General features: G+C 38.7%; 1 pseudogene; it reads left to right on the top strand.

Moving 5' to 3' along the window:
* The window catches only part of LOC138760001 (dynein axonemal heavy chain 11-like), a 38,919-nt pseudogene extending 24,835 nt beyond the window's left edge, over nucleotides 1–14,084 (top strand).
* The last annotated feature ends 1,361 nt before the right edge of the window (nucleotides 14,085–15,445 follow it).

Consider the following 15,445-nt stretch of genomic DNA (forward strand, 5'->3'; position numbering starts at 1 on the left):
TTTTCAATAACATTGTATTAAACCTCTATCTGTAAGACAAACGTACCACTTCCGAGCTTACACAAGAAAAGAGCAAAAAAGAATGATCTGATATAACCTTACTTTTATACTTTTACATTCAGCCTGTAATACTCTACCCTGTAAATGTGTCGATACCAAAAAAAATCTATTCTGGAAAATGAATCATGTCGAGATGAATAAAAAGAGCAATCTTTCTCCTTAGGCTTATGTCTTCTCCAAATATCCACCAGATTTAAATTTTTCATCAAGGCCCCAATTTGTATCGCCATCTTTGGTTTGCTTATACTTTTCAGAGATCTATCCAATAAAGGATCCAAAACACAATTAAAATCTCCCCCAACTAAAATATTTTCATTAGCTTGATTTAACAACAAAAAAGCTTCTGAAATAAACCATTCATCATCTATATTAGGTGCATACACATTAAGCCAAGTCCAAGATTCCGCAAAAATTTTACAGTTCACCCTCAAAACTCTCCCAGCATTTCCTTCCAACGATTCTAATTCAAATGGCAAACACTTATGAATTAAAATTGCTACAGCTCTCGCCTTAGAATTAAAATAAGAAAAAAAAACACATGCCCAACCCACTCTCTCTTCAATTTCAAGTGTTCTTTTTCAATCAAATGTGTTTCTTGCAAAAAACCAATATCAGCTTTCATGTTTTTTTATATAGGCCAATACTCGTTTCCACTTCATTGGATTATTCAACCCCTGAACATTAAAGGTTGCAAATTTCAAATTAGACATTCCTACAAACTAATAATATATTCACACACTACAAAATATTGTTCCCCTTATAAATCCTTAAAATCGTAAACCTTCCCCTATAAAACGCCAAACTGAAAAAAATAAAGAAAAATCACCCCTAAAAAAAAACACCCAAAGGTAGTAACACCCTAAAAATCTGGGTGTGGTAAAGCCCACTAGTGGCAGATGACTATCAAAGATTTCGGTGCCATCCAACCCCCCACCAGCCCAGCCCCCCCCCCCCCAACCAGACGTATATACATTGTTTAATTAAACACAATCAAATATAGTAAGTATATTCAACCCAGTGATTCCAGCCCCAATGATTTTTCCAGGTCATCAAAATCAAGAAGACTTTGTGTCAGTTCCTCTTTCTTTCCATTCTTCCCATTCCCATTTCCATTAGCCCTTCTTTTAGGTGACAACAATGAAGACCGACTATTCCCTCACAAATCTGGCAACGAATTAGCAAAAATTAATGCATCGTGATCATTTTCAAAAAATTGGGATTGAAAATTTCCTTAAAAAACTTTCAACACCGCAGGATAACGAAAAGCAAATTTATAACCCTTCCGCCACAATACTTCTTTAGCTAAATTAAATTCCCGATGTCGTCCAATAATTTCTTGACTCGAGTCCACATAAAAGAATACTCTATTATTTTGAGTCATCATTGGAGATTGACGTTGTCGGGCCATCTCCACCGCCCACCGTAATATCATTTCTCTATCTTGGTATTTCAAACAATAAATTAAAACCACCCGTGGTGACTGTCCTGGGAACCGCTTCTTCCTTAATGCTCTATCTGCTCGATCCAACTCCAGACCTTCTGGAAAAAACTTCTTGCCCAACACCTCAGGGATAGAAACATAGAAAATAGGTGTAGGAGTAGGCCATTTGGCTCTTCAAGCCTACACTGCCATTCATTTTGATCATGGCTGATCATCCACTCAATACCCTGTTCCAGCTCTCTCTCCATACCCCCTTATCCCCCTAGTCACAAGTACTAAATCTAACTTTCTCTTAAATATGGCTATGGAACCAGCCTCAATCACTTCCTGTGGCAGAGAATTCCATAAATTCACCACCCTCTGAGTGAAAAAATTCTTCCTCATCTCAGTCCTAAAGGACTTTCCCTTTATCCTTAAACTGTGACCCCTGATTCTAGACTTGCAACATTGGGATTCTTAAAACATTTTATCGGGTCTGAACCTTCAATATCTTCTGGAAGACCCACTATTTTTACATTTTTCCTCCAACTTTGATTTTCCAACGAATCAATCTTCTTCAGTAATTCTTTTTTCTGAATCCCCCAGTGCATAAAAGAATCCTCCACTTTTTCCATTTTTTCTCTATTATGTTCCACTTGATTTTTACATTCAAAAAAAGCTGCTTCAATTTTTTTGAAATTATCTTGTACAGTGTCTACTGATTTTATACATCTATTAACATCACTTTTAACTACAGTCATATCTTGCTTCATATTTGTCATTTCTTCACACATAGAACTCATTTTAGTTTTCACTTCCAAAAATCCTTGAGTGATCTGTTTCGACATATTCTCCATTTGGTAAGCAATCCCTTCCAAAACAATAAACACAAAATCCAGTCCAGATTCCATCACCTCCCTTTGAGGCCTACCTTCTCTAGTCTCAGCCCCTATTTCTTCTTGTGTACATTCCAGTAAAGTTAAATCCTCTTCTTCTTCAACCACAACTGGTCCTTTTCTGGTGTAGCTATGGGTTTGAACACCCGATGACGGCGCACCGACCTCGTCAGGCCTCCGTCGCTCAGGTTCCCCCACAGCCCACACCTTTTCCAGAAATCCACGCACCTCCAGCAGAACCATCAATCGCGCAGGTGCGTCCTCCGATGCTACACTGCACGCTCCCGAACCACTAGACTACATCACAGGCTCGAGGGCTCCTCTCTTGGCCCAACCACCTGCGCGCCTGACTTAACAGGCGCCCAAGCCAGCGCCAGCTGAGCTTGTCGTCGAGCCGGCACCATCTTGCGAATGCAAGATCAGCACCGGCATAATACTTAGCCATGCAGGAGTCCTCTGAGTCCTGGGGGCTCCCATTGATGACTCCATGGTTTCAACTTGATAGGTAGGCCTCAATTCTTCAACACTTTTATAAGGTAATTTCTTCTGTAATTGAGCCTTTGACTTTTTCACATTAGTAGCCATTGCAATCCTCCACTATTACAAAAACTGTAAACACTACTTTTAACTACTTTTATAAATTTTAAAATTGGGTATTTAAAAATCTAGCTGGGGGAAGGTGGAATTGCACGTCTGTCTTCTACACCATCTTGCCAGGCACCCCCCCCCCCCCCCCCACCCCATCAACAAGGTTTCTGAATGCAAATGTCTTAAAGGAAAATGTGCATTAACACCAGGTTTTGTCGCCCCTCCGAAGTTGTATTATATTGGATACCATAAGTACATTGATGAAATGCTTCCTCCAGAAAGCCCACTGCCATATGGTCTGCACTTCATCGCTGAAATAGAATTCCTCACAGTAATGTCCGACAATCTCTTTCCAACATTGGTGGAAGTGTAATTCAGAGATTCATCAATTGGAGAGGGATTTGCACCATCTTCAGAGGAAAAGGTCAGAACTTGAATTGATTTGTCCATTGTAATGTGCACCAAGAAGCATTGAAAAGCATTTTGTGTACTGTCACACCTACACATCAACAGGTAGTACAAGAATAAAAACAAAAATGTAGGGGATAGTGGTAGAAGTTCAGTCAAATATTTTTCTGAACATCTTACAAAAATTGTAGTTTTCCATTGTCTTTTTTTAAGCATAATCTGTCTGTTGTATAAATACAGATGGAATTATCATGGTGAGACTCTACAATTCTGTCCCTATAATCAAGTCTGAATTGCATGCTTTACATTTGGCCAGATGTTCTGCTGGGCAAATTCTTACTCACTCAGTGGATGATTTGAATTAAGAGCAGAAACTAGAACCCAACATCATTTTCATAGAGCTGAAGCTAAGCATAATCTGCTGGAGGAACTGAGTGGGTCAAGCAATATCAGTGGAAGGAAAAGAATGGTTGTTGTTTCAATCTGAAATCTTTTGTTGGGACTTGAAAGGTTTTTAACTTGAGCAATTGTCCAATCTTTTTCTCCCACTGAGTTCCTCCAGCAGATTGTGCTAAGATTCAGATTTCATCATCTGAAGTCTCCTGTGGGTCTTCATACAGCTGAATTCAGGTATCAAAAAAATTGAATCGATTCCATATTTAAACCATTGTAATAACAAATACAGCGATTTTTGATACACTATAATCTCTCAAAATGCTTCACAGGAATATTGTTTAAAACATTGGGCCAAAAGCGCAAGATGATATAATTAAAATATAGATTTTTGAGGAAGGGGAGAAGCACAGAGGTTTATTGAGGGAGTTACAGAGCTTAAAACACTGGGAACTGAAGACAGGGCTGACAGGAGTGGAGTGATAGAGATTTGTGATGTGTAAGAGGATAAACTTGGAGAAAAATAGAAAGTGATGGGGTAACAAAAATGAAAAGAGAGGAATCACAGAGGGATTTGAAAATAAGAATTACATTTTATAACTGACCATCACTAAACTAGGACTTGCTCTTCATTTACAGAATACTACATTGAATATATTGCATGCTTTAGTGCATGTTTTCAACATTGAATTCCTACCTCTTTACCTTTGTTTCAATTTGCAAATTCTCTTGCTTCAAAGCCAAACTTTTTCCCAATATTATTTAACTCCAATTCTAATCTAGCTCAGGGATCATGATTGAATGGGAGCTGAGGTCATATGAGGTCATATTTAGATTAATATGAAGTGAAAGATCAGAGAATAGCCAACAAAATATTGGAGTAATACAGTCCCCTGGTTGATGTGCATTCAGCATCAGTGAGTTATAATATGAGCAATATTTGTGGATAACATCAATACATAGACTTTCATTTCTGGCCATTCATGCTACCATACAAAATAAAGAGCTGCAAGTTGTACTCAATCTCCAAAATTTGCCTCTATTAAAGTCATTGGAGTATGCCCGGCTTTCTCCCTACAGTTCCCAAACTGCCCTGCTCTCTCCCCACGGCCCCGTGTTAGTCCCACACTGATCCAACTGCCCTGCTCTTACACAGTTATGAGGTCATTATGAAATAAATTAAAAATATCATAATTATTTTTATTAACCTTAAGAGTTTTGGCATTATATGCAGCTAAAAGATGTTTTTAAAACACATTTTTATGTCTTGAAGGACAATCTGAAAGGACAGGGATTCATTGTAATTATCCCCATTGATTCTGTTAATCACTTTATGTGAATTTGTCTTATGCCAGTAAAAATTAGGATGAATTAATCATGTAAAGTAGGATTTGCCTGTATTTAGAACTAAAAGAATTCACCAAATAACATAGTACTGTGTCCTCCATAATGTTTAAGAGAAATACATTTTTTCCTTTATTTGCCCATGTGCTCCAGTTTTAAGTTCATAATCAAATATTTTACATGTGATTCAGTGCACATTCCAGATTTTATTCAAGGTATGCATTTTGATTTGACCATATAAAAATTAGAGCACTTTTTCTACATAGTTCTCCCTTTCAGGGCACCATGATGTTTGCGACATTTGGCTTCATAGGTGTTTGTGACTACTCAGGTATGTTTAATTACTTCATTGGTACAGGTATAAGCTTGCTTCTAAGCTTTTGATCACCTTTGGAATCTGTAGTTTCCAGTTTACAACAAGAGGACCAGAGTTCTGCCAATAAAAGTCAAAGAATCCATTATGAGTCTAAAAAACAAGAATAAAATGGTAAGACCACCCAAACTTTAGGATTATTAAAATCAACTGGAATATTATTAAGCAGGAAGAATGTACTGGTGAGCTCAGTAGTTGTGAAGGGACTGGTAGGCTAAGGAAGATGACAGAATTTTCATTATAATGAAGAAAAATCCCCAACACCCGTGTGACAGATCAGAAACACTCTTCAGGAGGCAGTTGTGGATGTGTCAATGACTACTGTCCACAGAAGACCTCATGAACAGAAATACAGAGCCTGCACTGCAAGATGCAAACCATAGTTAGCTACAGAGACAAGGATGGCCAATTTAGTTTGCCAAGTATTTAATAGAGCCTGAAAAATTCTGGAAAAAAGTCTTGTGGACCAAGTTTAACCTGTGATGGGAAGAGTAAAGTGTGGAGGCATACATGAACTGCCCAAGATCCAAAGCATACCATCTCATCTATGAAACGTGATGGTGGAATTATGGCCTGGGCATGTATGGCCGCCACAGGTACTTACTCACTTACCTTCATCAGTGATGTCACTGCTGATGGTAGTATCAAAATGAATTATGAGGTGAATGGAAACATCTGCTTAAGTCTGAGTAAATGCCTTCAAATTCATTGGACAGCACTTCAACCTAAGACAATGATCCCAAACATACTGCTAAAGGAACAGAAGAGCTTTTCAAAGCAAAAAACTGGAAATTTCTTGATTGGCCAAGTAAGTCACCTGAACTACTGTAAATCCAATTGAATATGCCTTCCATGTGTTGAAGAGAAAACGTATGGGGACAAGCCCTCAAAATAAGCAGGAGCTGAAGATGGCTGTAGTGGAGGCCTGGCAGAGCATCACCAGAGAAGATATTCAGCATCTGGTGATGTCTGCAAATCACAAACTTCAAGCAATCATTGCATCCAATGAATATGAAAAAAATTAGAAACATGACCACTTCAATATAAATACAATTGCTATATCCCAAATCTTCCATTTTGATGCCCTGAAATGAGGGGACTATATCTAAAAATTGATTTAATTTCTAAATGGTCAATGCAAAATGTATACAAATAACCTTGAATAAAATCTGGAATGTGCACATTAATCACATGTGAATTGTTCGATTACAAATTTAAAACTGTGGAGCACAGGGGCAAATAAAGGGGGAAAAATGCTTGTTTCTTTGTCCCAAACATTGTGGAGGGCACTGTAATGAAAATGAAATCTGTTCCTAGTTGATGATTACTGCTAGGTCTTCGATGAATGTTGATGATGGCTATTAATATCTCCCGTGGCTCCTCACTCTGATGGATGGATCCAGTGGATCAAATAGTGTGTTTAACATCTCTCAACATAAAAATAATTTGCAGAATTGCTTTGGTGTTAATTTGTTATTAAAATAAATCCAAAAAGGAAAATACTTTATAGTAAAAGATATAATACAATTTCTGTACTTTCACTTTTTAAGTCTCTCAAACATTGAAGAACAGCTATTCATCTTACATGGTATATGCATATAAGATTGCCCTGTGTACTTAATTTTTCAATACTTAAGGAGATGTTGTGTAGAACAGAAGGTGATAGCTTGCTGTAACATTTTAGTTGGGCTTCCATGTGCTCCCAATACTATCCCAGATGCTCTTCCACTTTGATCAGATATTCCCGGAAGGTGGTGGGAATGAAATTGAAAGGATTTATCTGAAAGTAGTGCAGATTCAATGGGTTCAATGGGTTCCTTATATGACCTGAGTAAGTATTAAATAAGTGGGCAAAGAGACCATAATGTGCAAAAATGTGAATTTATCCATGTTGACAAAAAGTTTTTTTTTAAAATCTAAATGGTAATAGATTGTGCTTAATTGAAATAAGCTGGTATAAAGGTATCAAATAATGGACAATGGTACAGTAAAACTCATCAATGGTGCCAGACTGGTTGATTTTCTAGACTATCAATTGTTGTTCTATTAATATTCCAGCTTGGCTTTAATGATAATTATATTAGTGAGAATTCAGTTAATTAGTAAGTTTATAAGGGATACTGTACAGAAAACAGGATCAAGTAATTTTCAAGGGAATGCAGCCATCAGAACTGGGTGAGTTAAGGAGTCAGGAACCAAAGCTCCAGTGAGTGTTTGTGGTCTCCGTCGGCCATGGTCAACCAAGGGCACTGCACCTCTGACGGACACTGAGCTGGAGTGGCTTCGCCAGGGCAGAGTTGCCCATGCAGTGGGCCACCCCACCCCCCCCCCTGCTTCTCCATACTAATGACATTCAAAGGAACGATGAAAGTTGATACAGTTTGGTGCCAGCAACATCACAGTAGTTGCCGTGCTGGTGCTGGGGACCGCAGTCAGCCATCTTTGGGACTCCGATTCTGGATTTTTCCTTGAGGTTTACTCCCAAAACCTTTCCAGTGAGTAGGTGTCGCCACATGGCAGCGGAGGTTTAAAATTGGAGTTTTCCCTCCCCTAGATGAGTTACCATCCATGGTTAAAGAGCAACTGGTTTCAAGGCACCAGCAGCCCACTTTTGCCCCTTCTTCTGTTAGTGAGAACAGCTCTGCCAGGCATAAGAATTATGAAACATGTGAAGGACAGGAATTGGACTTGGTTGTCAGAAGTGGATTGAGACACATGACATAAAGAGCATTTGTGTAACAGTGGGAGCTCGACCCCACTACCACCCTTTGGCTATGACAACCTTTAGTGAGTGACACAACATGAAATGAGGCCTCAGTGTGTGGAGGGTGGTGTAGGGACAGGTAAGTGGAAAGGAAGCAGGAGAAACAGAATCAGTGGATGGTCAGGCAGTGTAGAAACTGGGGACCCAATGAAATAGAAAGGGGTGAAGTAAATGGGAACCTAGAACTGGGATTGCATGTACAAGGGACTTGAGTAGAGAGGGAATACCAGAACTGGAGACACAACAAGGAGCTCAGGAAATGGGAATTCATCCAGTTGAAATTACAAACATCACCTGAACCAGATGTCAAGCGACTGGTGTGCAGTACTTCCATCTGCTAAACCGAAGTGAATGAGGGGAGCCTCGGGTCTTGACAAGGTGGCTGTGAAGATAATCTAAGTCACCCATTTGAGGCAAAAAAAATTGTCAGGCTATGAGTCTTTTCTACCTTTAAGGCAGACTCTACCTTTAAGGCAGTATCATATAATTCTTGATTTTTTAAAAAAGTAATGAAAGGTTAAAGGTAGACAGAAATGTGGAGTTGGGGGTCATAGTCAGGTTTACCATATGTTCAGTGGAAAATTTAAGCCAGCCATTCTCAACCTTTTTTTTGGCTGTGGTCTCCACTCAGTTTTCAGATTTCAGATTTATTATATACCAGAACAGATTACAGTATGGAAACAGGCCATCTCAGCCCCTCTAGTCCGTACCAATCTAAGTGAACTCCTCTAGTCCACCTACCTGCTCCTTGTCCCCTCTCATCCATATATTCATCCAACCTTCTCTTAAATGACAAAACTGACCCTGCTGCATCCACCTCTTCCAGAAGGTCATTCCACTCAGACACCACTCTCTGAGTGAAGAAGCTTCCTCTCATGTTACTTCTAAACTTTTCCCCCTAACCCTTAACTTATGTCCCCTCATTCCAATCTCACCTACCCTCAAGAGGAAGAGCCTATTCACATCTACTCTGTCTATTCCCCTCATAATCTTAAATACCTCTATCAAATTCCCCCTCAACCTTCTACGCTCTAATGAATAAAGACGCAGACTACTCAATCTTACTTTGTATTCTAGATACTGCAATCCAGGCAACATTTTAGTAAATCTTCTCTGCATCCTCTCTACCTTATTGATATCCTTCCTATAATTTGTCACATACAACCCTGAGATTCTTTTTTCCTGTGGGCATGGCGGAATTACCACCAATTGGTAGTGCAAAAACTAAACTGTACACAGCGTAAAACATGTAAACAAACATAAAAACTGTAAACAGATAATGAATGTAAACAAACTGTGCAATAAACAGAGAACAAAAGAAAATCAATAAAGTGCTCAAGAGTCCTTAAATGAGCCTCTGAGTTTGTTGTTGAGGAGTTTGATGGTTGTGTGGTAGCAGCTGTTCCTGAACCAGGTGGTGCAAGTCTTCTGGCATTTATTACCTCTTTCCGTGATGCAACTGGTCAGCACACTTACTACCACACCTCTATAGAAATTTGCCAGGGTTTCTGATGTTATTCCAATCCTCCACAAAACCCTGAAGAAGTAGAGGTGCTGACATGCTTTCTTCACAAAGTCATTGGTGTGTTGGGTCCAGGAAAGATCTTCCGAGATATAACTCAGATGAACCTAAATTTGCTCACCCTCTCCACCTCTGATCCACCAATGATCACTGGATTGTATATCTCTGGGTTTCCTTTCCTGAAGTCAACAATCAGCTTCTTAGTTTTGGTGACATTGAGTGCAAGGTTGTTGCGGTGCACCATTCAGCCAAGTTTTCCAACTCCATGATTTATGCTGACTCATCCCCTTCTTTTATACAGCCCACTACCATGGCATCGTCAGCAAATTTGTAGATGGTCTTATTGTCATACTGATCTACAGTCATAGGTATAAAGTGAGTAGAGCAGGGGGCTAAGAACATAGCCCTGTGATGCTCTGGAGATGATGAAATCCATGATCCAATTACATGGTGGGATGTTAACTCCCAGGTCTTGGAGTTTGCTATTAGTTTTGAGGGGATGATGGTGTTAAATGCTAACTGTAGTCGATAAAGAGCGTCCTGATGTATGGATCTTTGCTGTCCAGGTGTCCCAGGGCTTTGTGTAGAGCCAGTGAGATGGCATTCGGCGTAGCCCTGTTTCTACGATTGATGAACTGGAATGGATCCATGTCACCGCTCAGACAGGAGTTGATCTGCTTCATCACCCGCCTTTCAAACCACTTCATCACTGTTGATGTAAGTGCTACTGGTTGAGTCGTTCAGGCAGGTTACACCCTTCTTGGGCACCAGAATGATTGATGCCTGTTTGAAACAGGTGGGTAACAGGTTACAGCTGTTGTTTTTCCATTGAATCCTGAGTTATTTTTGATGGGGAATTTTGAAAATATAACTCCTAAATTATGTTAATCAGATTTTTAGTTGAAATTTCTTAAATTAGCTCTGATGATAGGAAGGAAATGTACTGCTGTCACTTGGAAATCAGGTGTTTCATTAACACTAGGAAGATGGCAGAGATTCAATGTTGTATTCCATTAGAAAAAAATATATATAATTTGAGAGGCAAATATTCTATATTTTTACAGAATTGGAGCCCATATGCTCAAACATTGGATTTGAATTTATAAATAATTCCTTTGAAATCTTCAGAACAGAGAAGTCTTCCCATAATAAATAATGTTTTCTTGTAAAATGTTTTTTGGGATCTTTGAGCATTTCCTAAGGCACTCCAATTCAATATATATTCATATTTGTTATGTATTTTAGCAATTTCGTTTCTTTTTTTGTTGTTTTTTTTAGTGGGGGTAGAAGGATTGGGGGTGTAGTTTGCATTTAGATGGGGTAATTTTGCATTTTTCTTTTTTTATATAAATCAATATATAAGTTATTTAATCAATAACTTTGTAATAATGTGTTGTATGATTTTTTTTGTTATATATGTGTTGCTTTAAAAAAAATTCAAAACAAAAAGAAACAGGTGGGTGCCACACCCTGCTGGTGTAAGATATTGAAGATATCCATGAATATCTTGGTACATTGGTCAGCACAGACCTTTCATACTCAAGCCAGGTATTCCATTTGGGCCGGATGCTTTCCTCAGATTCATTCTCCTGAAAATAGCACTCACATCATCTTCAGGTACGGACAGGATGGGATCATTGGGGTTGTGGGGGTGCGGAGGGGTTCATGGGCCCACTTCCTCGTGAAGAAGTCAGGTTTAGCTGGTTTCTTCTGTACTTCTTTCCTACTAACTACATAAAAACTAAAAATGTTTTTTTTAAATTTCAGTCCATGTCTCCATTGACCAAACGAATAGCTGACTCTTACTTGGTATGTCTGCATCAAAGTGAACTATCTCCCTGCACCGAACCACACCTCCTCTCTCATGGATAGAATGTATAGAAGATGTTGCTGGTAAGCTTGGATCTTAAATTGGATTAATTGATTGATTCAACTGGCTTAGGACAAAGCCCCAAAGTGTATTTTTAATCTCTGTCTGGGCCTCTTCCTGCAGCTGCATGTTGATTAGTTCCAAACAATTAAGCCCCAGGATATTCACAAATCTACTTCTGATCTCCCTACACAGTGACCAATTTACCAATGAGTTGCTTTTAAATCTTAGCAGTGCACCTAACAATTAAATGTCACATAATCTGATATAGTACCAATTTGCTTATGAGATAAATCCTATAGGATATGTTGTGCATTTATAAATATTTTCTGCCTAATATATAAGGTCTGATAAATTCACACATTGGTTTTGTTAATCTTTAAGTGCTGCATTGATTCACACCAGTGAAAAGAAATGACAATTAAGCCTGAATTGAGAGGCAATTAAAAGTTTAACCTAAATCAATCATGCAACAAGACCTAATAGCCTGAATATGCCTGATCTTGGAAGCTAAGCAGGCTAAGGACTGGTTAGTTCTTACTGTAAGATTCTGTGAGGCGGCACTGGACAAAGTGGTGACTCTGTCTTAGAATTTCATGTATGTTACATTCTAAATGTAGTATTACATGACATTAATGGAGCCTTTATCTAATTTTATGTTGTCTTTTCTCACTACGTAGTCAGAATTTTATTGTCATGAACATATCACAAAATTTGTTGCTTTGTGATAGTATTATAGTGCAAATATTTCTATAAAATTAATTTTAAAAATTGCAAAAATAAGAGAAAGTGAGGTAGTGTCTACGATTCATTGCCCATTTATAAATCTGATGGCAGAAGAACAGCTCTCTTTGTGATGCTGCATGTTTGTCTTCAGGCTCCGATACTTCCTTCGTGATGGTAGCAGGCCTGATAGGGCATGGCCTAGGTGATGAGGGTCCTTGAGGACACTTCCTCTTGTAGATGCCCTTGATGGAGTAGAAATTGGTGCCCATGAAATGCTGGCTAAGTTCACAACTCTCTAGTACTTTTCTTGTCCTGTGCATTGGCATCTCCATTACCAGACAGTGAAGCAGCCAGTCAAAAAGCTTTGCAAGTCTTTGGTGACATACTGAAGCTCCTCAAACTCCACATGAAGTCAGCTGTTGGCGAGCCGCCTTGGTGATTGCATCGACATGATGGCCCCAGGATAGATCTTCAGAGATGTTGATATTCAGCATTTTAAAGTTCTTAACCCTTCCCACTGCTAAGCTCTCAATGAGGACTGGTTTGTGTCCTCTTAATTTCCCCTTCTTGAACTCCACAATTAGCTCCTTGGTTTTGCTAACATTTGAGTGCAAGGTTGTTGTAATATCATTATTTAATTACATTACACTAATTATGTCATGAATTACAAATAGTAATCATTTATTTCAGGTGAAGAATGTTTTGAATATTAGAGAAACTTCCTGAAGAATTCAACATGTCAGAAATAATGGTGAAGACAGCAGAGTGCAATCCTTATATCCTTGTTGGGTTTCCAAGAATGTACTTACATGAGAGATCAGGAAGTCACTTAAGGAATTGGATCTTGGACTGAGGCTAAAGTTGAGTTTCTATATTGATTCAGGGAAGGTGATAAAATAGGAAGGAAGTCATTTTTTTTTTGGCTCCATTTACCAAACAGATTTTGGAAATTGAGATCAGTTAACAATCCTCAACCACCCCCATCAACACTCTACTTCAAATTGTTTTGGGTCTTTTTGGTCCACTATTATCTCCAGGCTTGACTTGTACGTATCCTGTAAACCCTCATAACAGTGGCCCAGAGCAATTAGACAGTCCTTTTAAACAGGAAGAGGCAAGGGCACCACTGTAATGTTTGCAGCAGCATTCAAACTTTTGATATCTTGGCTTTTGCATATCTCAAATTTAATGAGCTTTTCTTCTGTAAAATCCTTAAATTTCTAAACAGAGGCAAGGTTGTGCTGATCAATGCACAAAAGTGCTGGACAAGATTTTGTTGAGTGATCTTCATGAGTAGTAGCCGAGGAGACGCGCATTAATGTTAATCAACATTTACTTGTTAATAATTGTCGGGAAAGCTGATTGCAAAATTGAAAAATATTGCAGATACTTTCCCAAATTTAGAATCTCACAATATAAAGCAAACAAATAGCTTGAAGTATTATTAAAAGTGAGTAAGTTATGATTTGGTAGGGTGGAAACAAATTAGGATAAGAAGTAAGAACTGAATTGCTCTAAAATTCAAGATTAGAAAGTCCAATTAAAGAAAACAAGAATTTATCCTCGTTTCCATTTTTTTTGTTGCAAAGTGGAAGCTGACTGTCTGAAGAAATTGAAGCTCTAGAGCGCACTGTGTTATGACAATGTTCCAATGTTATGGAGCAGATTAGCATATCCATCGTTTTATGGAATGACAGATTTTATTAAATACTTAATATAGGTTTACTATCCACCAAAAATTGTCCAATGGTTTTGCAAGGGTTATTTTAATCTTCAGAGCATCATCAACTAGCATGGGTAGAGCATTGGCTGCTAGGCAGGAAACAAGAGTGGGAATAAAGGGAGCCTATTCTGGTTGTTTACCTGTTACCAGTGATGTCCACAGGAGGAGGACCAAGATTAACCTGTATCACAGTGATGGGAAAAGGGTGGGAGCATACATGATCTGCCCAAGATCCAAAGCATACCATCTCATCTATGAAACGTGATGGTGGAATTGTTATGGCCTGGGCATGTATGGCCGCCACAGGTACTTACTCACTTATCTTCATCAGTGATGTCACTGCTGATGGTAGTATCAAAATGAATTATGAGGTGAATGGAAACATCTGCCACAGGAGGATGGTGTTGGAGCCGCTACTTTTGCATTGTATGTAAATGATTTTGATTATGGAATAGATGACTTTGTAGTTAAGTTTGCGGATGATACCAAAATGTAGTAAGTCAAAAATCTGGACCCCCAAGAATCTAACTTCTCAAAAACTGTCAAACTTTTTAAATTTAGCAGGCCTTGTGTGTGTGGGTGTGTGCGCGCGCGCGTGCCACGGATGAACAGCAGTCAGAGAAATTAACAAATAAACATTTATGGTTTTTTTTGTACTTTGTATTTTAGATGAAAAAATGTTTAGTTCATAACTATCAAAATTTACATGTTCATCTCCTCTTTATTCTCCTTAAATTTGATTTTAAAAGTACTGCCTGAGAATCCAGTTAATCCAAACGGACCCAATCCCTGAGCAGTCCAGATTTTAAAACTTTTACTGTAGGTGGTGCTGAGGACACAGAAAGGCTGCAGAAACTTGGATAATTCGGAGAATGGGCAAAGAGGTGGCAGGTGAAACACAATGTTTTGCAAGGGTTATTTTAATCTTAAGAGCAAAGTACACTTTGGGAGAAAAAATATAGACGGACAGGCTATTATTTAAATGGGTAGAAAATTCAAAATTTGGAGTGCAAAGGGACTTGGGAGTCCTCATACAGGATACCCTAAAGGTTAACCTCCAGGTTGAGTCAGTGGTAGGCGATGAATGCAATATTGGCATTCATTTCTAGAGAAATAGCATAGAAGAGCAGGGATGTAATTTTGAGACTCTATAGGGCAGAGGTGAGACCTCACTTGGAGTTCTGTGTAGTTTTGGGGATCTTATTTGAGAAAGGCATTGGAGAGGGTTCAGAGATTTACTAGAATGATACCAGGAATGAAAGGGTTAACATACGACAAATGTTTGACAGCTCTTCGACTGTACTCAATGGAGTAAAGAAGGATGGGAGGTGGGGCCTCCTAGAGACATTTCAAATGCT

This window comes from Narcine bancroftii, chromosome 1 (genome assembly GCF_036971445.1).
Source record: "Narcine bancroftii isolate sNarBan1 chromosome 1, sNarBan1.hap1, whole genome shotgun sequence".
Classification (NCBI taxonomy): domain Eukaryota; kingdom Metazoa; phylum Chordata; class Chondrichthyes; order Torpediniformes; family Narcinidae; genus Narcine; species Narcine bancroftii.